The 21,707-nt window shown below is 49.1% G+C and overlaps 1 long non-coding RNA gene across 1 annotated transcript in view; it reads right to left on the reverse strand.

The window, feature by feature from the left end:
- LOC311600380 overlaps nucleotides 1–20,183 on the reverse strand; it is a 47,804-nt gene extending 27,621 nt beyond the window's left edge. The window contains exon 1 of the long non-coding RNA XR_014780230.1: nucleotides 20,133–20,183. This is a non-coding gene — a long non-coding RNA (uncharacterized lncRNA). The remainder of the gene's footprint in view (nucleotides 1–20,132) is intronic.
- Nucleotides 20,184–21,707: the final 1,524 nt, after the last annotated feature.

The following is a 21,707-nucleotide window of genomic DNA, read 5'->3' on the forward strand; positions in this document are numbered from 1 at the left end:
CTTTCCTGCAGCACAGGCATATACCCATGTCATGGAGCACAGGCATATACCCATGTCATGGAGCACAGGCATATACCCACTTTCCTGGAGCACAGGCAATTACCTACTTTCCTGCAGCACAGGCATATACCCACTTTCCTGGAGCACAGGCATATACCCACTTTCCTGGAGCACAGGCATATACCTACTTTCCTGAAGCACAGGCATATACCCACTTTCCTGGAGCACAAGCATATACCCACTTTCCTGGAGCACAGGCATATACCTATTTCCTGGAGCACAGGAATATACCCAATTTCCTGGAGCACAGGCATATACCCATGTCATGGAGCACAGGCATATACCCATGTCATGGAGCACAGGCATATACCCATGTCATGGAGCACAGGCATATACCCATGTCATGGAGCACAGGCATATACCCACTTTCCTAGTGTCCATAGCAGCTGAAGACCTCTTTAGCCAAACACTCAGACATACACTTTCCACCCAACCACCCTGCATCCACTTGGCAGGCTGGCTGAAAGTGGCCACAGGTGCCCAGGCCTAGAGCAGGACAGAAAGACAGATGGCAGGATCCGGCTGCAGTCCTGTCCTCAGGAATGCAACTGTCCAGACAGGTTCTGTGAGCTCCCTTGAAGGGATATGCAGTCTGGCTGTGAGCACTCAGCAGCACTGTGCGGTGCCAGCAGCTGGGCTTCCTCCTGAGCAAACACACAGCTGTCGGCCAAGAAAACCGCATTTACGCTGTGAGTTGCGAAGTTCATGTAGTTTTCATGTGTTACAAAACATTATCCTCTCTTGATTTTCCCAGCCATTTTAAGTCATAAAATTATATTTAGTATGTATGACATAAAAAGTCCAAACAGCAGAAGTAATTTACATTTTTATCAACATAAGAACTCCAGAAACAGCTCTAAGGTGGGGCTGGCTGGGACCCTCTGCAGTTTCGGCTGTGCTAGGAATGATCGAAGACCAAGAATGAAGCAGATAGGAACACAGGCATGTGTGGACACAGCCCAGGTGTGGACATAGGCCAGGTGTGGACACAGGCTAGGTGTGGATACAGGGCAGATATATATACAGCATTAAGTATGGGCACAATGCAGATGTGTATACCATGCAAGTATGTATATAGTGCTGAGGTGGGCACTGTGCAGGTGTACATACAGTGCAGGTGTGTATGTAGTGCCAGTGTGGGCACTGCCTAACCTATGCATAAAGTGCAGGTGTGTATGCAGTGTTAGTGTGGGCACTAAGTATGTATAAAGTGCAGGTGTGTATGCAGTGTTAGTGTGGGCACTGTCTAAGTATGTATAAAGTGCAGTTGTGTATGCAGCACAGGTGTGTATACAATGCCAGTGTTTACAATGCAGTTATGTATATAGTACAGGTCTGAACACTGTTTGGTTGTGTACACAGTGCTGGTGTAAGCACTGTGCAGTACAGGTATGGACACAGTGCAAATGTGTATACAGTTAAGGAAAGGACCCATTGCGGATATGAGCGTGGTACAGATGTACACCCTGTGTAGGTAGTGTAGATGCGGACCCACTTTAGGAGTGAACCAGTGCACATGCAGACCAAGTTCAGCTGTTGTCCCAGTGCAGATATGGGTCTAATCCAAGAGGAGAGCCAGTGCTAGTGTGAACTCAGTGCACGGACAGAGCCTATTCAGATGGCATCACAGAGTGTTGACGTGGGTTCTGTGCTGGTGTGACCCCAGTGAGTATGTGGACACAGTAGCCAGCCGTGGAATATTATGCCTGCTGACAGTGACTCCCATGAATTTGTGCTCCTAGGCTGGAGAGAGGACTCTGATACTCAAGTGCAGTCCTGACTGAGCGCAGCCTCACTCCTCTCTTCCTGTCTCCTCAGCTCTCAGATTGACGGGGTGTAGACGACTGAATCAGGAGGCACTGCAGTTTGCTCTTTAGCTTTGGCTAGCGCTGGTTCCACACAGGCTTGGAACGTGAGCACTGTCTCTGGTTTGGGTGATGGCTAGGGTGCAGATGGCTGTAGACAGAAGCCATCAGGACACTTGCAGAGAGAACCGGTAGGCTGCTGTTTGCGCCTCTGATTGACTCAACCAGGGTGAAATTGATTGCTTTTGGAGCACTGAAAACATGATTCCTTAATTTGGTCTCGGACTGTGAATCCATTTGCTCTGAAGCTCCCAGCCGGAACTGGGTTTAGAGGTGAGTCCGTCCTCATGTGGGAGCCTCTCATTTGGGACCCATGCTTTCTCACTGTGCCCCGTCACTCCAGCTTCTCCGCTCCTTGGCCCCTTTCCTAGCAGGAGCCCTCCGCCTGGCTTTGTGATTTTTTTTCTTCCTGTGCTTGCCTCTGCCTCAGGGTTCGTTTCTACCAGGGAGGCCTGACGAATTCCTCATGGTTACTCATTGTCCCAAGGTGGCCTCAGGCTGTAACCCCTGAGGAGCACTTTCATTTATGTCAAAGGAGCTGCCCAGAGAGCAAAGCCGCCTCAGGCTGGGCCCACACTCACCACCGGCTGCAGAAGGAGAGCCCGCTCTACAACGTTGACATCTTGTTCGCTAGATATTTCAGAAGCACAAAGGGCAGCATCAGGGAGAGGCAAGGAGGTGAAGGGGAACAAACGGGGACTTGCTAGTTGACTTTTATCAATGTGGCACAAACCTAGACATATCCGTGGAAGAGGGGAGCTCAACCGAGAAAAGACTTCCATAAGATTGGCCTCTGGGCAGATCTCCTGGGCATTTTCACGATTAATGATCAGTGTGGGAGGGCTCAGCCCACTATGGGTGGAGCCAGCCCTGGGCAGGTGGCCCTGGGTAGTACACATGCCAGCAGGCAGAGCACACCATGGGGAGCAAGCCAGTAAGCAGCACTCCTCCATCGCCTCTGCTTTAGTTCCTGCCTCCAAGTTCTTGCATCGCATCCCATTCCTGCTCTGACTTCCCTCATTGGTGAACTCATATGGAAGTGTAAGCTGAGATAAACCCTTTCCACCCCAAGGTGCTTTTAGGTAACAGGACCTATAACAGTAATAAAAACTTCCAACTAAGACAGAGACATGCTGTCACTTAGATGGGAGAGCTAAGGCAGGAGGTCAACGGTGACCCCTTGCCCTGGAGAACATCTGGATGTCAGCTGGGGCCTGGAAGCTACCTGCCAACACCTGCTGAGAGGCAGGAAGTTTCACGGGGGTGGGGAGAGAGCGTGAGAAGGTTTTCACTGGAGCACTTGGCTACCGCTACAAAGCAGATGGGAAAAGGCCAAGATTAAAGCAAGATACTGGGAAACTAAAAGTGAGGAACTCAGGCAGGTGAACAGCCCTCCATATAGCAGGAGGTGGCCTTGGAAAAGCATGCTTGGGCCAAGTGTCAAATGTGGCCTAGTGGCCTGGGGCTTGGGGGTTACATGCCTGTGCTGCTGGGTGACACCCAGGAAGGGCCAGGTTTATGGTGAGCAGCACCCACCATTCTCCACAGTACCTGGGACAAGAACAGGATGTGGCTTTGGCACTGCCAGGCCTTTCCGAGAGTCCCAGATGCATCCCTTGGTGACATGGGTGCACCCTCTCAGTGCCTGCTTGTGTGTTTCCACCATAGAGTTGAGGTACCTAATTCGAAATCACTTCGCTTCCCCGTAGCTGCCCCAGGCAATGGGCGTGAGGGCAGGTGAGGGCAGCTGAGGAGTGTGGGGAGGAGTGTCGGAGGGCAGTGCACCTGACCCAGCATCACATTCTGGCTCAGGGCCAATCTAGGGCACGAAGTGACTTCACCTGCTCACATATGTATGGCTTCGGGGTGGTAGGAGTCTCCGTCCCCTTGTGTGTTCACCCACCCACTCATCGTGTTTTTGCTGAGGGCTGGTATGGCCTCTGTCCCTGAGGTATTAGTGAGCTGGGGGCATGGGATGGAGGGCTGATGGGGGCAGTGTAGACTCAGTACAGGGATGAGGCCAGTGCAGGGGTAGACATAAGGCACTGTGGGCACAGTGTGTGTCTGGACAGTCCCCTGCGTGGGTACTGTAAGGGGTGGATACCTGAGACTGTCTTTCCATTCTTCCTAGGATAGATGTAAAGGGACTGTCCCCATGCTTTGTTTGTCCTTTGGATGCAGAAGGAGCTGACCAGTGCAGATGGCCCTGCTGCTTCCTGGAGAGCTTATCGGAAAGCACATTTTACTGGAGTCACTCACTACAGCCATGCCTCATTTGCCTTGCTGGCATACGCATCCATGTTGGTGGTACTGTGGGCAGTCACTGTGGCCTCTGTGTGCACCAGTATTTTTCTGGCCACAGAGTTTGCTGCCATCTTCCTAGCTGATCTGACTCATTATAACTGAGAGTGCTTTGCTCTCTTGAAACCATCCACACACCATAGCACTGGCTCCACGTTGATAGGTCACTCCTGCTTCTGAAGTAGACAAGAGGGCTTGAGTGTCTTGAGTCAGTGGACAGACAGAAGCCACATGCTCCCCCTTAGCTGGGGCTCTGAAACGTGGCAACCTCTAGGAGACACAGACAGCACCTCGGGCCTGGTGTCCACTGCTGGGGATGGGTGGGTGGGTTGTGGAACCCACACTTTCCAATATGGACTAGGGGTGAACTGTATGTAAAGGCCAGTTAAGGAGGCAGAGCAGGCTGCCCAAATGCACCTACGTGTGCATGAGGCCAGTCTAAACCTGAGACCCATGGGTTGCTGGGTCAGTCTCCTTCCACCTTTCTTTGTATCAGACCCTCTCCTTTCTTATGCAGAAGACCACAGGTCAAAGTGATTGCCTGCTGCCCTGGGCTCCCTTTAACACACTCACTGGGCTGCAAGGAGCATGGAATGAACCTGGACATTTCAATGCCAAGGCTGTGAGAGACACCTGCAGAGAAGGCAGTCTGCCCCAGGGTGGGAATGTGGCCCACAGCTCCACAGCTGGGAGGTAGGTTCTGTCATCACCTCTGGGACCTCCGTGCCATCTGAGTCAACTGTACATGGCTAACTTGCTTCATATGGAAGAGTGCCACCCTTCTCCAGCCTTAGCTCTCCCAGTTGCATTAGCCACCCTTGACCTGGCTCCAATACTCAGCCACCATGCAAACATGGCCTGTTTTATATGTGGGCTCCTGCAACCCAAGGCAGGAGCAGGCTGTGCTCTGAGCAGCTAGGATAACTTTCAGTAAGACTTCTATGACACCCTCCCAAGATTTGTCACACACATCTCCCTCCTCCAAGCTAGGTTCCATTCATTTTCTGAACTTCTGTTTACCACTGGCTTTATAGGGCATCTGCAAGACACATTCAGTCAGCATCCTGATACAGCCAGCCATCACTTGACACAAGTGTCAGGCAAAAGACTCTTGGGGATCAATTTTTGATGCCTTAGACCATGACCCTCAACCTAAGAATGGGTAAAGACACTGTGTTACATTTATACAATGGAATATCACTCAGCTATTAAACACAAAGACATCATGCAATTTGCAAACAAATAGATGGAACTAGAAAAGATCATCCTGAGTGATGTAACCCAGATCCAGAAAGACACACATGATATGTACTCACTTATAAGTGGATATTAACCAAATAGTATGCGATAACCATGCTACAATCCATAGACTCAAAGAAGCCAAGGAGGACCCAAGGGAGGATGCTTGAATCTCACTCAGAAGAGGAGTGGGCCAGGTGGGATTTCCAGTGGAAGGGGGGGGGGCACAAACCTGTTCATAAAACCTTCCACCCCAATTTGTCTTATCTACAAGAAGTGTAGGGATAAAGATGGAACAGAGTTTGAGGGAATGGCAAACTAATGACTGGCTCAACTTGAGACTCACCCCATGGGAGAGAGCCAGCCTTTGCCACTACTAATGATACTCTGTTATGCTTGAAGACAGGACCCCAGCATAACTGTCTTTGGAGACGCTTCATCCAGCAGCTGTTGTAAGAAACAGAGTTAGAGACCCACAGCAAAACAATAGGCTGAGCTCATGGAGTCTTATGGAAGAGAGGAAGGAAGGCTTGAGGAAGCTGGAGGGGTCAAGGACTCCACAAGAAGACCCACAGAGTCAACTAACCTGGACCCATGGGGGCTCACAGAGACTAAACCAACAATCAAAGAGTGTACTTGGGCTGGACCTAGTACACATATGTAGCAGACATGCAGCTTGGACAGCATTTGGGTCCCCTAACAATGGAAGTAGAGGATATCTCTGATTCTATCACCTGGCTCTGGATCCCTTTCCCCTAGCTGGGCTGCCTTGGCTGGCCTCAGCGAGAGAGGATGTGCTTAGTCCTGCTGTGACTTGAAGTGCCAGGGTAGATTGGTACCCCTGGGGGCCTTCCTTTCTCTGAATGAAGAAAAGGGGGAGTGGGGAAGGAAGTGTAAGGGTGGGGCTTGGATCAGAGGAGGAAGGGAAAGGACTGGGATCAGACTGTAAAGTGATTTTGCTTTTTAAAAAGAGCAAAACAAACAGAGACTCTCCCAGAATGAGCACCAGTTGTGCCTTCTCTGTTTTCAGTGTAGCATAAAAAACGCAAGCACGATAAAAAACAAAACAAAACAAAACAAAACAAAACAAAAAAAACCCACACACACAAGCAAACAAACAAACAAAAACCCTGTCGTATAGAGCCAGACTGTGTGCAGGCACCCTCTGCGTGGCTCAGTTCCATGCTGGTTTATTTTAAGATTTAAGGAAAAACACAACAAACTGGATTTTCAGGTCTCCCAGGGGTGGGGGGGGGGGGAGGGGGGATTTCAAAGGCAGAAATCCCAAGTTGCCCGACAGAGATGTCAGTGGCAGCGTGACTTCTAAGCTGTGGTTACACAGGGCTCCAGAGCACACCCTTGAACTCACGTGAAGAAGGTGGCTTCACACCTGAGCTGCGGCTCTGAAAGGCTCCGTGCTTGCCTCTTCTCAAGAAAACTTGCAGCTCTGACTCATAAATATTGTCAGTGTGCTCTTCCAGAGAACACTGTTCTGACTTAAGCTCTTTGATAATGTTTTTAAAACTACACCACCGATCCTCCTGCCCCGCCGGCGGCAACTGTGGTGTTTGGTTGCTGTCTGAGGCTTGCGGCGGCATTTCCTAATGAGAGAGTTAAGATGTCAAAAATTCCCCAAGTTGTGAATGGAGTATCCACCCTCTGCCTCGGCCTCAGAGGGGACACAGCTGGCTCAGGGCTCTGTGGCTTGCAGTTAGTGACAACGGATGGGAGTCTGCATATTTGAAAAGCTAAGCAGTGAGAACTTAGCCGGGAGAAAGAAAGCCTGTGGCAGAGGTAGTGTGCTCTGCCACAGAGAGAGGGGACTGCAGGCTTCACACGTCCATTGTAAATACCAGTTTAAGTCCGCTTGCCCATGTTCACAGCTCCAGCTGGTAACATCTGATAAGCCAAGAAAAGAACATGCCTCCTACCTTTGGCTCATTGGTTCCTGGTGTGAATATGGGAATTGTCAAACATTATGCAAATGAGTAAGACTTGAAAGAGACCTTGGTTCTCCCAACCTTGGAAAGCATATCCTGTTGTCCCTGGCTTGAGTAGAGCCCTACTCTGCTCTGGAGACAGATGCCATAGAGGCGGCCTGCAGCACTCTGCCAGTATCTGCTGAAAGCAGATTCACTATAGGGAGGAGCCGGTGTGAAAGGATTCTACAGAAGACAGAAGAAACAGTTTCCTGGGCAACACAGACTGTGGAGTCTGTGAGCATCTCCCATGACGGCAGAGATGGTCTGTCTATCTGTAGTGATCTGGGGATGAGGCTGGAGCAGTGTGCTGTGTAGTGGCATGGTGGGACAGTGGCCAGGGGAGGTTTGACCCTGGGCCCACCTGTTCTCAGCGAGAAATTGATGCCTTCGGGAAGGAAAAATAGAGCTTAAGACTTATGAAGGGCAAGGAGCTGAACCAAGTGTAAACTGAAGAGCATTTTTGTCCATTGGTTAGATCTGGTTTGGGGTTTGAAGTTTACTGCACGTATTGTCCTTGGCTGGTGCCATAGTTTGAGCAGAACCCCTGGACCCAAATCCATCCGTCATAATGTTCTTCTTGTAGGTTTCTAGGACCCTCTGGATGCATCTATTTCCCCATTCTCCCATACTTCTCTCACTGAGAGTCCCAATAGGATGTTCTCCCCTCTATCCCACTTTCATGATAAGTGAAGACTTTCATGAGACATGCCCCCTTGGGCTGGTGTCCAGATATAAGTGAGTATGTATCATTTGAGTCTTTCTGCTTCTGGGTTAACTCACCCATTATGATCATTTCTAGTTCAATCCATTTGTCCACAAATTTTGGGAATTCCTTATTTTTTATAGCTGAGTAGTATTCCACAGTCTCCACAGTTGAGAGTGGGGACTGACTTTCATACGAATTCGGGTGCACCATATTTGACCACATCCCCTTGATGGGGAGGCCTGGTGGCACTCAGAGGAAGGATAGCAGGCTACCAGGAAGAGACTTGACACCCTATGAGCATATACAGGAGGAGGAGGTTCCCCACCCCCCAGTCACAGTCATAGGGGAGGGGAGTAGGGGTAAGCGGAAGGGAGGGAGAAATGGGAGGATACAAGGGATGGGATAACAATTGAGATGTAATATGAATGAATTAATTTTAAAAGATATTTTAAAACATCTTGTAACATTCTTGTAAGCTTTGGGGAATCCACCTGGAACCACCTCTCGCAGGTCAAATGGACTCCAGATATGTACTGTCAATCAACAACCTGTTTCTTCACCTGCCTATTCCTAAGGGTGGGAGGGGATCCCTCCCTCTTTCCCTGGTCTTGAGACCTTCCAACTGCCAAGACCATGGGCTTGAAAATTTAAAATATGGGCTTAAAAGTTTCAAGTGTACACCCAAGAAATTTTTTTTCTCTGTAAACTTTTAAGCTTTGGTCTTTTGCTTCGTGTGTGTGTGTATGTGTGTGTGTGTGTGTGTGTGTGTGTGTGTGTGTGTGTGTGTGTGTGTGTGTGTTCCAGCATCCTGCCAAGTCTATGTGTTTCCTCTAAATCTGCATCCAGGACAGCTCTGAAGTGGCTACCCATACTGCTGTTTCAGCCTCACAGACTTCTTCAGCTGGGCCTGCACTTAACCCCTGATGGTCCCACAACTTGGATGACAAGTAGAACAACAGCCTGCTCATCCTGGACTTGGTCAACATTCGAGCTTTTTGGACCCCCAAATACAGACATCTCAATGTCAGCAGGAAGTAGTCATAGATAATTATGTTGCCCCTTACTCATTTATTATTAACAAAAGGTGGGATGTTGGCATTCAGACTCAGGATAAGGAGCTGAGGTGCCTATTTAACATACCAAAGTGGACCTGGCCTCCAGGTTCTCCCAGCATCCCTTAGTCCCTACCTGTTGCAAGGTATAGCTGGCATACCCCACTCTCCACCCTGAACTTTTCAGCCCAAGGGCTGGGCTTCCCTTCCCAGAGGCGCTCTCTCTCTCTCTCTCTCTCTCTCTCTCTCTCTCTCTCTCTCTCTCTCTCGCTCTCGCTCTCGCTCTCGCTCTCGCTCTCTTTCTCTTCCTGTGTGTGCAAGCTCCCTCTCACTTTATCTCTCTGTCTCCCTCTCTCCCTGTCTGCATGTCTGTATGACGACTTCCCTGACCTTCTCCTGTGAGGTCAATGAAGACACCCGAGAGCTGCCCCCAATAAACCTGCCTTTATACTTTAATTCGGCAGGAATTGGCTGATTTCATCAGAGTAGAAAACCTATTAGTAAGGAAGGTCTGATAAACAAGCATTCTGCTCACCCTGGTCGGTGGTGACAGCCTGTCAGCTGATCACACACAAGTAGCCAATGGGGGCGTGGAAGGCCCAGGCTTCCTTGCCTTCAGTAGACAAGAAGGTGGGGCACTGTGAGTCTTATGAAATAATTTGGAGGGAATGCTAGCCATGAGGTGACCCCAGCCCGCAGAGAATGGGCACGTCCTATCCAAAGCTAAGGTGAGCTGTCACCCTGGCAAGATGCATCAGATATGAAACTAAGCCTCTGGAACACCAGGTCCTCTGAGAGGGCTAGTGAAACAAGCAAGAATTGAGACATGCTGTTGCCTAGGGAGAGTCTGTTTGGACTGTCTGAAGACACTCATGAGTTAGTTCTGTCTTTACAGCCTGGTTTTGCCACACCATGTCCCAAGGATCATGCTGAGGTCCCTCAGGGGAAGAGAAAGGCCACTCACCCCCTCTCAACACCCAGAAGGATGTGACACTGAGGTCGGTGATTTGCACTGTGTGCAGGAAGTTGCAGATACAGCAGAACTTTGGGGCTCCTACCAGAAGAGTGACTTAGAAGGTGGGACCAGGCTGTGGTGTCAGTAAAGCCATTGTGATATATTCATCATCATACAAATAATACATATATGTGTACATATACACCAAAACACCATGGACCACACCTTAAGTATATACAGTAGATAATTTTGTTAAACGGTGCTGCTAGAAAGCTAAAAGGAAAAGGTTGGCACCAGTCTGGAGGGGCCGGAACTGCTTTGGAGTCTTGAAAAGTATGTTCCTATCAGGCTGCTGGGACACCTGCAGAGATTCAGGCCAGGCCTACAATGGAGGGAAATGTCACCAAGCTTGACAATAGAACCTACTTTTTTCTCCACTAACAGGCAGTGAGGACTCTCAGACAGCTCTGAGTCAAAGGACATGTTGCAGAAGACAAGGAGAACCCTTTGGCCCAGTCAACAGAGAGTCAGTTTCTCAGCTCTAATCCCTCTGTGGGTAGGAGGCATGAGGAGTCTGTTCTGGGGCACACCGCTGGTCCTTGGAAAAGACCTAACCCTGTGTCATCATTGACAGTGGCATAGGCATGGACCTTCCCACAGAGCAGGAGGAGCAAGAGCCAAGTTATTTAAGGAATGCCCCGCAGGGTAGAGGGATGGTAACAACGACCCACCAGAATACAATGGCTGTCCTGGAAATGACATGTTGCCGTCATCACCCTAGTGATCGTCAAAGGGTGAATCTGGAAAGATTGGGAAGCCATCAGGGATCCTACTCCATGAGAAACCCACTGCTGCTGTCCCTAAGTAACAGCAGAAGACACAGCCCTGGCTCTTGGGCAGACTGGCAGGGAGCCTGGCTCAGCTCCCACCTGCTGCTGCTGGCCTACCCAGTCACACATTCCTGATAGGACCACTTAGGAATGGAACATTAATGCACCGCACCGCGAGGTGACCATGTGAGATCCCAGCAACCTCAGAGGAGCCATCCTAAGTGGTGGATCGTGGGCATTCATCTTCCAGAATATAGGGTTTCTCCACTCCGACCTTCTGCTTTGATGTCTCCAGTGCCCTGTTGTAGTGATTTCCAAAGAGGAAGTCAGGGCAAGCTGTGATGGCCTCACCAAATGGACAGTATCTTGCCTCTTCCTCAGAGAGCAAAATCTCTACAATGTCATCTGCACTGCACGTGCTCTAAAGATGTTGGGGACACACAGGAATGGGGACTAGAGACAAATCAAAGAGTTAGGGCTGTGACAGTACCGTGAGGATGTTGGCCACAGGGGCAGGACTAGAGACAGGCCAAAGGCTTAGGGTTGTGTTGAAAGAGCTAGGAGGTGCAGCCAGGAGTGGGGACCCAGGAAGACCTCACCCCTTGGCTCAGGCTGTGTAGCCTCCTCAACCAAATCCTCACAGGGCAGGAGCATTCCCGTGCCAGGGCCCAGGCTCCAGGAAACAGGTTCCTGATCATACAGTGGTTACAATGCCTCACTGAATAGGCTCAGAAAGGATTCGGGCCTCCCGCGGGACAGGCTTAAAGGAATAAAGCACTGCTCAGGATGTCCTTGAAGACTCAAAACTTCTCATTTTCCACCGTATCTCCTAAGATTATTTCCATCCTGAAGTGAATCAGGAGTGACACAGCACTTGGCAGTGATGTTTCTTCCTCTGCAGTCTGCAGGACAGACTCTGCCTGATGACAACCTCAAATTTTACTCGTGGTTTTCAAAATAAAAACATGTGATCAATCCCTTTTAAACACACACACACACACACACACACACACACACACACACACACACACACACACACACATTTTGAGATGAAGACTTGGAAATATCTCACTCTACTGCCTCTGCCTGGGCCACAATTGGGAAAAATAAAAGCAAAAAATAAAAAATAAAAAAAGTGAAACAAATGACTTTTCCCTTCAGAAAAACCATCTCAGGACGGGGAGAGAGAAAATGGCTTGACAGGTGCAGAGAGCTGGAGGTGTGGTGCCGCTGAAGCCCATCTCTCAGGGATGCGCCAAGGACCTGAAAATGAATACAAATATTTCCCAAACACTTGGAGCTGGTCCGTGCCTGTGAGTCAGAAAGACAATGGGACAGACGGGACGGAGCCTCTACAACATGGCCCTCTGCCAGCCTCGGGACAGCTGTGCTGTGTGCAAGAATCCTAGCAGCTGTATTTAAACTAGAAATTAATTCTTCTTTTATTTAATGTGCACAGCCTTTCTAGTTATCAAAAAGGAAACATTGGCAATTAGGCTGTGTGCGTTTCAGGGATGGCGCTGGATTCGCTGTTTTTGTTCGTCACGTCTGTGATCTCTAGCTCGCTCAGCCAGGTTTCCTGAAGAGAGAGGGTGCTTTCCTGCCACCTTTCCCTTTGTTGCAGACATGCCCGTATCCTGCTCTGCTGGAGGGACGGCGGCAGGCAATCTTATTCTCTGCCGCAGCTATTTGATTTTGATTTGGGATGCTGAGGTCAGGCGAATGAGAGAAGGGAAGAGAGAGGGAAGCTGAGAGAAGGGAGAGGAAAGGAGAGAGGTGGAGAAGAAAGAGACAGCTCTGGCCTACTCAGGCACACTTGTGAGGACATCAAAACAAACAGACATGTCTTGCCCAAGACACTCAGGGAGGTGTCTGCTACTCCGGCTGCTCATGAGGTGTCCAGAGTACTGCTGTGTACAGGGGGCAGTGCGTGTGTGCATGTGTGCGTGTGTGCATGCGCGCGCGCGCGCGCGTGTGTGTGTGTGTGTGTGTGTGTGTGTGTGTGTGTGTGTGTGTTTGTGCATGTGTGTTGTTCTTCCTTTACAATGCTCATTACATCTCCTCAGGAGCTGGTCTGGAGTCTATAGAAAGAGTCAGAAGCTGAGTATGGAGAGCGATGGCCCCTGACTTTAAATTCTCAAAAAGAACCCAGAGTTACTCACCACCTCCAAGGAAGCAGCACTTTTCCACACCCCGTGGGATTCAGAGACTGTGGCAGCACACACACGGTCTGTGCAAGTTCAAACCAGACAAGATCCCAGCCCTGAGCAGGGAAGTGACCCACAGTACCCCCACATCAAGAAGCTATTTATAATTGATACCTGCTGGAAAAGGGGAAATAGTTTCCACCAATGGAGTGCCACTGGAGTGATGTGCCTAGGAGTAGTTGGGCAGCATAAACTGACCATCATGGGTTTTTGTGCACTTTAGAAGGAATCATTTTTTGTGGATCAGAGAGAGAGAGAGAGAGAGAGAGAGAGAGAGAGAGAGAGAGAGAGAGAAAGTTGGGTGTGGGTGGGTAAGGAGGTGGGGAGAATCTGGAAGGAATTAGAGGAAGGGAAATAATATGATCAAAAGATACTGCATGAAAAATAAAGATTAAAAAAGGAACCAGCATGGCTCCTGCCTTGCTTTCTACCCACCCCCCAAACTTAAACTGGAAGCCCACGGGATGTGTGACAATCAGAGAACTCTCCTTGTTCATTACAGTAGCAGCAGCTTCTTCGAAAGATTCTTCCACTCAGATCACATCCCCTTGCTGATTACAGGCATTCAAAAGCTCTCCTGAGCCAAGGGAAGCAGGCCCAGGTCTGCTCATGCATCCTTACAGCCCAGGATAAGGACCATGTGGGAGAGTGGAGCACCATTGAGGAGTCAGCGGGAGCCAGGTGAAGGAGAAGATTCCTGCCTCCCTTCTGTTCCCATTTGTGTCCCCACTAGAGCCACACAGAGCCGCTCAGAGCAGCACAGTGCTCCCAGCATCTGAGTGTTACAGAGGTGCAGGAGGCAAGTGACAGCAACTGGGGTTACTACATCTGGCAGAAGTCAGGCACTAGCAACGCGATGCCTTCCATGGCCTGACTTGGTGAGCAGCCAGGTTATGAGCAAGGCCTTTGCAGCTATGCTGTCAGAGGAGCCTGTACTATGAGCTGGTCAGTCCTCACAGGGACTGAACACTGTCACCATGTAGGGGTGGGAAGAACCGCCCTGGTTAAGGGGGGTGGGGGGAGGGGGAGGGGGCCGGCTGGAGAGAGGGCTGGGTCACTCTCTCCTTTCTGCTGAACTGGAAGGTGGAGGATGGCTCGCTGGTCCCTGAATCAAACCCCCAGAACTTTCAGGGCCCCATGACCTTTCCCCTAGTAATAGAGAAACTTGGCCAAAGGTGACTAACAGGCAAGGCTGGTGCTAACACCAAATATATGTGTTTGAAATATAGAGCACCCTGGCATGCCCAACACTGTGTCATGGTAGAGATGTCCATAACAGTCACTGTGTTGTTTTCAGAGGCATGGTTATGGTCACATCTAACACGTATGCCCAGACACTATGCTCATTCACAGAATTTGTCTTTAAAAATTATTTATTTTGTACGTATTGTGGTGTGCATGTGTGTATGCATGTGTGGTGTGCATGTGTGTGTGCATGTGTGCATGCACATGTGGTGCTCATGTGTGTGTGCATGTGTATATGCACATGTGGTATGCATGTGTGATGTGCATGTGTGTGTTGCTTGTATATGCACGTGTGGTGTTCATGTGTGTGTGCATGTTTATACATTGTGGAATGCATGTGTGGTGTGCATGTGTGTATGTATGTTTCATATTCATGGGTGCATGGATGTATGGTGTGATTGTGTATATGTATTATGCATGTATGTACATGTCTGTGATGTGCATGTGTGTGTGGTATGCATGTGTGTGTGGTGTGCATGTGTGTGTGTATGCATGTCTTTATGTGTAGGTGTCTATGCCGAATCAGATATCTTCTTTGGTTGCTTTCACTTTATTTATTGTGGCATGGTATCTTGCTGAGCCCAAAGATCACCAATCCAGCAAGTCTAGCCAACCAGCTAGGCTGCATGGCTGTCCCTGTCTCTGCCTTCTGAGCTCAGGTGAGCCACCATGTCTACCCAGCTTTTACATGGATTTGGGCATCCAAACTCTGGTCCTCACACTCCGACAGCAAGTATTTTGTGCACTGAACAATCTGCCCAACCTCCACATACTCACCTTACAATTAGTTAAAAAATGATTACATTTTATTATGGCATTTTCAAATTACATTTGTTTTTGTTGAGCCTTCTTACTCCTCTTCTTCCTCTTCCCCCCCCACTTACACCCTCTCACCCCCATAGCCTCCTTTCCACTTTCATGTCACATGTGTTCTACTGTCCCACCCCCTCCTTGACACCAGTTTCCTTGCTCTTGTCTCCTTTCTAGTTTTGTGGCATGTACCCATGCTCACACTGTGTAAGAAAAGCAGGAAGCTGATGAATCCAGGTTCAAGTTCTTGGAGGCCTGGTGGCACTCAGAAGAAGGATAGCAAGTTACCAAGAAGAGACTCAATAATATTAGAGCATACATAGGGGGAAGAAGTCTCCCTCAATCACAGACATAGGGGAGGGGAGAAGGGGGGAAGTGGGAGGGAGGGAGGAATGGGAGGAAACAGGGGAAGGGTTAACAATCAAGATGTAATATGAATAAATTAATTAAAAAAAACAAAATAAACAATGGAAACGTAAAAAAAAAAAAAAAACAAAAACAAAAACAAAAACAAAAAAAAAAAGTTCCTGAAGAAGAGCTGGGGCACCAGAAAGGATTCCAAAGAGAGTCCCAGAGGGAGGCAGGGTAGCCCAGCTGGTGCCCTGAAAGAGTAGACCGTTTCCGGGGAGGGGGCAGAGCTGAGGCAGGGGTGAGAGCAGCTGCTTCTCAGGGCTACTTACGGAGGAAGCTTCTGGAGGAGGGTGAAAGGAGGAGGGTTCTCCTCATTCCTACACCCTCCCTCACCCTTTATATATGTCATTTTTAATGCTGAGAAATAATGGCATTTCCTGTCTCTTCATATACTGATGATGTCATACTTCCAGGAGCAAGTGCTAAGAGCAAGGCTGCTGTGTGCACAGCCAGAAAACGTGCTGATCTTCCAGCTCAGAAGAGCCAGGATTCAGCAGAACACACGAGCAAGATGCTGGCAAGTAGAAGGTCTCCCCGGAGCCATAGGCCAGAGGCCTGTTGGCCATGATGATGCCTTGGCGTGAATACCACCATGCTCCTTTGCTCAAGGGCTGAGCAATGAACTTGTCATTGTACTCAAAGCCATCTGTCTGCAAGGAGAAGAATCAGGTTGGCATTCAAATTGAGATAAAGCATGATCCTAAGGCCTAACGAACGTCTAGACAGTTCCAACTTTTGTTTGGATCCCTCCCTTTGGCTAGCAAGTGGACTCGGGTGCTTTGCAGACAGAATTCTGTTGGGTACTGGAAGCCCTGAGTCCAGTCAGCTGGAAGATACATGCCTCAAGCCAGCATGGAGAGGTCTCACTTCCCCACTGTCCCCCCCCCCCCCCGTTTCCTTTGGTCATGTGTCAAGTGCACATACAACATGACAATGTGGGATGTGCCTCTTTAGTTCTACCTTGCTTCCAACAGAGGGACTAAAAAAATGATGCTGAACTGTTGCACATGGGCATAAGGAGCTGGTCACCTGTGGCAACAGAGACTCCAGGACTGGTGAGGAGGTGCCTGGCCCCATATGGCAGCTGTCATGAGGTCAGCACTAGGATTAGCCTCTCAAATCTGAGTGGGCCCATCCTCCGTGCAGCTCCCAAACTCAGAACGCCCCGGACAGTCTCGAACATGGACTGTGATGCCAGCACAGTTAAGGTGTGTCCCACAGCCTGCTGACTTTCTTGTCTTCTTTGAGGCAAATCATTACAAATTTATCTTTAAATATGACTTCAAGCCACATTTTCATTAAAAAAAACATAAGAAATAACAACAGTACAACAGTATCACACAGGACTTGAGTAAAGATTTGACAAACGTGTAATTTTACTGTGTGGAACTAGTTCAGGTTATCAAAAAACTGATTTTACAGAAGGACTCTGGCAATTTTGTTTTAAAGTGAGAGCCAAAGGTACAAATAAAATATTGCCATGACATTGAGGACATAAGACACCATGACCAAGCAAATGGCATGAACAGTGACTATAAAGAGGACGTAGACGTCATCCATCACCTCAGCAAGGCAAGGGCATCAGGGGACACTCATTTGAAGTCAGAGCAATGCTTTCTAATAAAAGCTACATGCAAAATAGATCTTTCATGGCTGGGAGTGTAGCCCAGTAGAAGAGCACTTACCTGGTCTACACAAACCCTGAATGCAGTCTCCAATACTACTACTCCCTTTAGACTATTTAATAAAATCAACAGAAAATGGTAAAATACCAATTTACTTAATATGCAAAAATTTGCTCGTGTTCATTTTCTTCAAACAACATAATTTTGTATTTCTTTATGGCTGAATGAAACTCTACTGACTATACATCACACACACATGTACATGATTACATGATTACACCTCCCTCCCTCCCTCTCTCTCTCTCTCTCTCTCTCTCTCTCTCTCTCTCTCTCACACACACACACACACACACACACACACACACACACACAGAGCAAGCGAGCACAACCTCACATCAAAAGGAGTTCAGTGTGCACGTGTGTGTAAGCACACTTCAGCAGAAATACAACCTAAACACTGTCAAGAGCCAGGGCAACATCTCAGCTGAATTCCACGTGCATGTGGATGTCTCCTCACATCAATTTGAGACACCTGTCAAAACCGGAATCTACTTCCCAGACACACATGTCCTTACAAAGTCCTCGCTCTCTCTTGACTGACACTGCCCTCCACCCAGTAGTGAGAGCCAGAGCTTCAGGAAGCCTCCTCCTACCTCCTCCTTTTCCTCCCCCCTCCTCCATCCTCCCTTCCCCTCCCCTCCTCCCTTCTAGCTCTCAGCCTGCACCCCAGAGCCTGTGCATGCCCTCCTGACTCACCTGACAGTGTTCCACTTGGTTCTCTCCTCCTGTTCCTATGACCCGCCCACTCCTAACTGATGTCCAGCATCTGCACTTTCTCTTTATGAGCTCCACACCAGGTCCAGAGTCTTCTCTGAGACTGTGAACCAAGTCTTGCTCCTCACCACGGGACACCCCCACACTCACTGAGCAGGGCTTTGCTTTGTCTAGGCTTTATTAAAGAACCACGCGGGGGCATGAGGCACATGGGTTTGAACGTACACTTCAGTACGCCTTTGCCCCTCCCCTGTCACACTCAAGATGCCATCCTATTGACAGCCAGCTCCACTCTATATAACAGAATTCCTCACAAGTCCAGAAGCTGCTGGGTAGACTTGAGGCAGATGGGTGATAGCTGTGGGCTGCCTCCTTTTCATAGACGGCACCTTCTCTGTGTCAAAGCAGACAGGGGCCACAGTGCATGACTTTTCCTGGGAACATGTGAGAAAAATGCCTATCCACCCCAGCAGGGTGCTGACAACAGGCCAAAGAGAAAATGGTATCGAAGTCTAGTTTGGGGGAACTGATGAGTCTATTGGTTACATACAAGAGTGTGGGTGGGATCTCTTGCAGGAGCATAAGTGATTCAAAGGCATCTACATCACCAAAAATCCACCCCAGCCTGGGAGACAGCCTTCAAATATGGCATGAGGGCAAGCTCTCTGCACAGCTCCACAGATGAGCGTCTCCCTCGCACTGACTGCTCACAGAACCTTCAGGAGGGCCTTGCGAGTCCTCTTTCTTTTAAGATCTTGGAACTTTCTTGTGAGTTTCATAAACTATCCCATGTAACAGATCTCAAATGCACACCAAGTCTGTGGACAGAGGCAGGGCCAGCACTGCATGCACAGCTGCTGCTGTGTGGGCCTGGGTTCCAGGTAACAACATAGCTACAGCCAATAGCTGCTGCAGCTCACAACACACCAAACAAATAGTGTTTCCTGCAAACGAGTCAACATCGCCTGGGAGAAACAGGTAGCTACACCTTGCACTTCCGACTGGGAACTGCCATCCTGACAGAGCTCCATTCTGCAGAGCCGGAAGCCAAACTGCGGGCGCTGGCTGTTTCCTGGGCTCTGGGGCTGGGCCACCTTTTCCCCGTGCTTGCCCCTGGTTCTCTGTGCACTGGGGATGCTCTTTCAGCTGCGCTTCAGTCCCCATTCTCATGTTGGGCTCTGAAGACTCGATATGAGCAACATGGGACACCTGGTCTTTAGACAGCATTCTTACTGAGGCTGGGGGATGGCCGGGTGGGTGAAGTTCCTTCTGTGTAGGCATGGGGACTTCAGTTTGTATTCCCAGCAGCTGGGTAAGAGCTGGTCACAGAGGAAAGCCTCGGTAACTCTTGCCCTGGGGGGACAGGACCAGGCAGACCCATGGTGCCTACTGGCCAGCCAGTCTAGATGAGACAGCAAGCTCTAGGTCCAGTGAGAGCCAGACAGGGATTGAGAAAGACGCACAGTGTTGACCTCTGGCCTCTACACATGCTTGCATGGGCAGAGCACTTGCATATATACACATAAACACACACTCACACACACAGTCGCATGTGTACACTCATATCATATACACACAAATATACACATACACACAGCACACACATGCACACGACCACACATGTATACATATGTACATATACATACACACGTACATTCAGCAATCACACTTGTACACATACAAATCTACACAACACACATATGCAAACATATACATACATACAACCACACATGAAAACACACATACATACATATACACACACTCGTACACATAGTCACGTGTGGGGTGGGGATACTGGGGAGGTGGGAGGAACCCTCCAGGTCTAAGCAGGAGTGGGGCAGGAATAGGGTCAAGTCCTGTTCAACACCAGAAATCCTGGCTAGAGAGTGGTAGGAGTGTCCTACACGAACACAAAACCAACGCTAAATTAAATAAAGCGCAGGCTGGATGGACTTGCCCAGTGTGTGCAAGGCTCTGGGTTCTGCTTCAGGAGCTGCTCCCAGTTCCTCCTTACAGACGTCCTCTACGCTGCTTAGCTTTCATTACCAATCAGACACAACCTGGACTCACCTGGGAAGGGGAAATCCAGTGAAGGATTGCCTCTGTCAGCTGTGTGCCATCACATGTCTGTGGTGACTGAAGTGATGGTTCGTGTGGGTGGGGCTGTTCCTAGGTGGGTGAGCATGTCAGCCAGTCAGCCAGTAAGCAGCATTCCTCCACGGTGTCTGCTTTCAGGTTCCTAGCCTGAGTTCCTGCTGGCTTCCCTCAGTGATGGACTGTGGCCTGGAAGAATAAGCCAAATAAACCCTCTCCTCTCCAAGTTGCCTTTGGTCACGATGGTTATCACAGCAATAAAATATCAGACTAGAGGCCGGCCATGGTGGCACATGCCTTTAATCCCAGCACTCAAGAGGCAGAGGCAGGTGAATTGCTGTGAGTTCGAGGCCAGCCTGGTCTACAAAGTGAGTCTAGGACAGTTAAGGCTACACAGAGAAACCCTGACTTGAAAAACAAAAAACAGAAACAAAACAAAAATAAAAATCAAACTAGACTACCCTGATAGGCAAGCCAGGAGTCTATCAGTCTCATCTTTTGTCCCAGAATGCACTGTTCTTCAGACAGAACCTGGTCAACCAGCTGAGTACCAGCACCGCTGCCTGGACACTGCAGTTGTCCAGAGGATAGTCAGTCATTGCATGGACCAAGCAAGGTCCCATCCCCCATCCCCTGGCCTTGGTGCTTTGGGCAGATGATTTGGCTCCTGTGCCTCAGTTTCTTGCCTATGAAGTGGAGTTGTTCCTAGTGTTTCTCTCAGAATGATCATGAAGAGTCCATGAGGTTATTGTGACTCCGCAGTGAGAACAGCTCCTGGCCCACAGTAGCCACGGAATTAGCGGGATTCCGGGCCTGTTACTGTGTTGCCTGCCATCAAGAGTGGGCTGGTTGTTACTACACCCGTGCAGCTGCTGACTCATACTCACCGGCAAATGCCTTCTGGTTATGAAATCACTTTATGACATGTGGTCTTTTTGTCTTCAGAATTAGTATCACTTTTATTGGCACATCTAACTCATTGTAGGTAATAAGTGTTTCTCTTGGCTGAATCATTGTCAGGCACTTTGGCAATACTCACACCCCGTGTCTTCTCTCTGTCCCCTGCAGGAACTTCACATTCCTTTTTCCTCTCTCCCTCCACTTTTATACCATATGGTCTATGTAGCTATATAAGACCTGGGTTCCAGAGATGAGAGAAATCAAGTGGTGTTTATCTCTGTATATGGTCTTTTTCTTTTTCTTTTTTTTTTTAACCAAAAATAGAACACTTGATTTGAGCAAACGGATATTATCTCACAGCTAAATCTGCCTGAGAGACACCTGCAGGTGCCACTTTCCTCAACCCTGTCACTCAGTCCCCTGGCCCTGACTCCTGCCTCAGTTCCCTGAGACTGTGCACTGAGGACACAACATCAGTGACCAAGCCTTGTGACACCTAGTGACTAATGACGTAGTGGCACCAGGAGGGTGTGGAATAACCATTACCTTAGCTAAGAGAAAAGCCTTATAAATACACTGTTCGAAGTTACCTGGGATCAGAAGACCAAAAAAAAATTCCCAGTGTCCTCCTGCCTCAACCCCGAGCAGCTG

The sequence above is a fragment of the Acomys minous genome (genome assembly GCF_964271855.1).
Source record: "Acomys minous genome assembly, chromosome: 6".
Lineage (NCBI taxonomy): Eukaryota > Metazoa > Chordata > Mammalia > Rodentia > Muridae > Acomys > Acomys minous.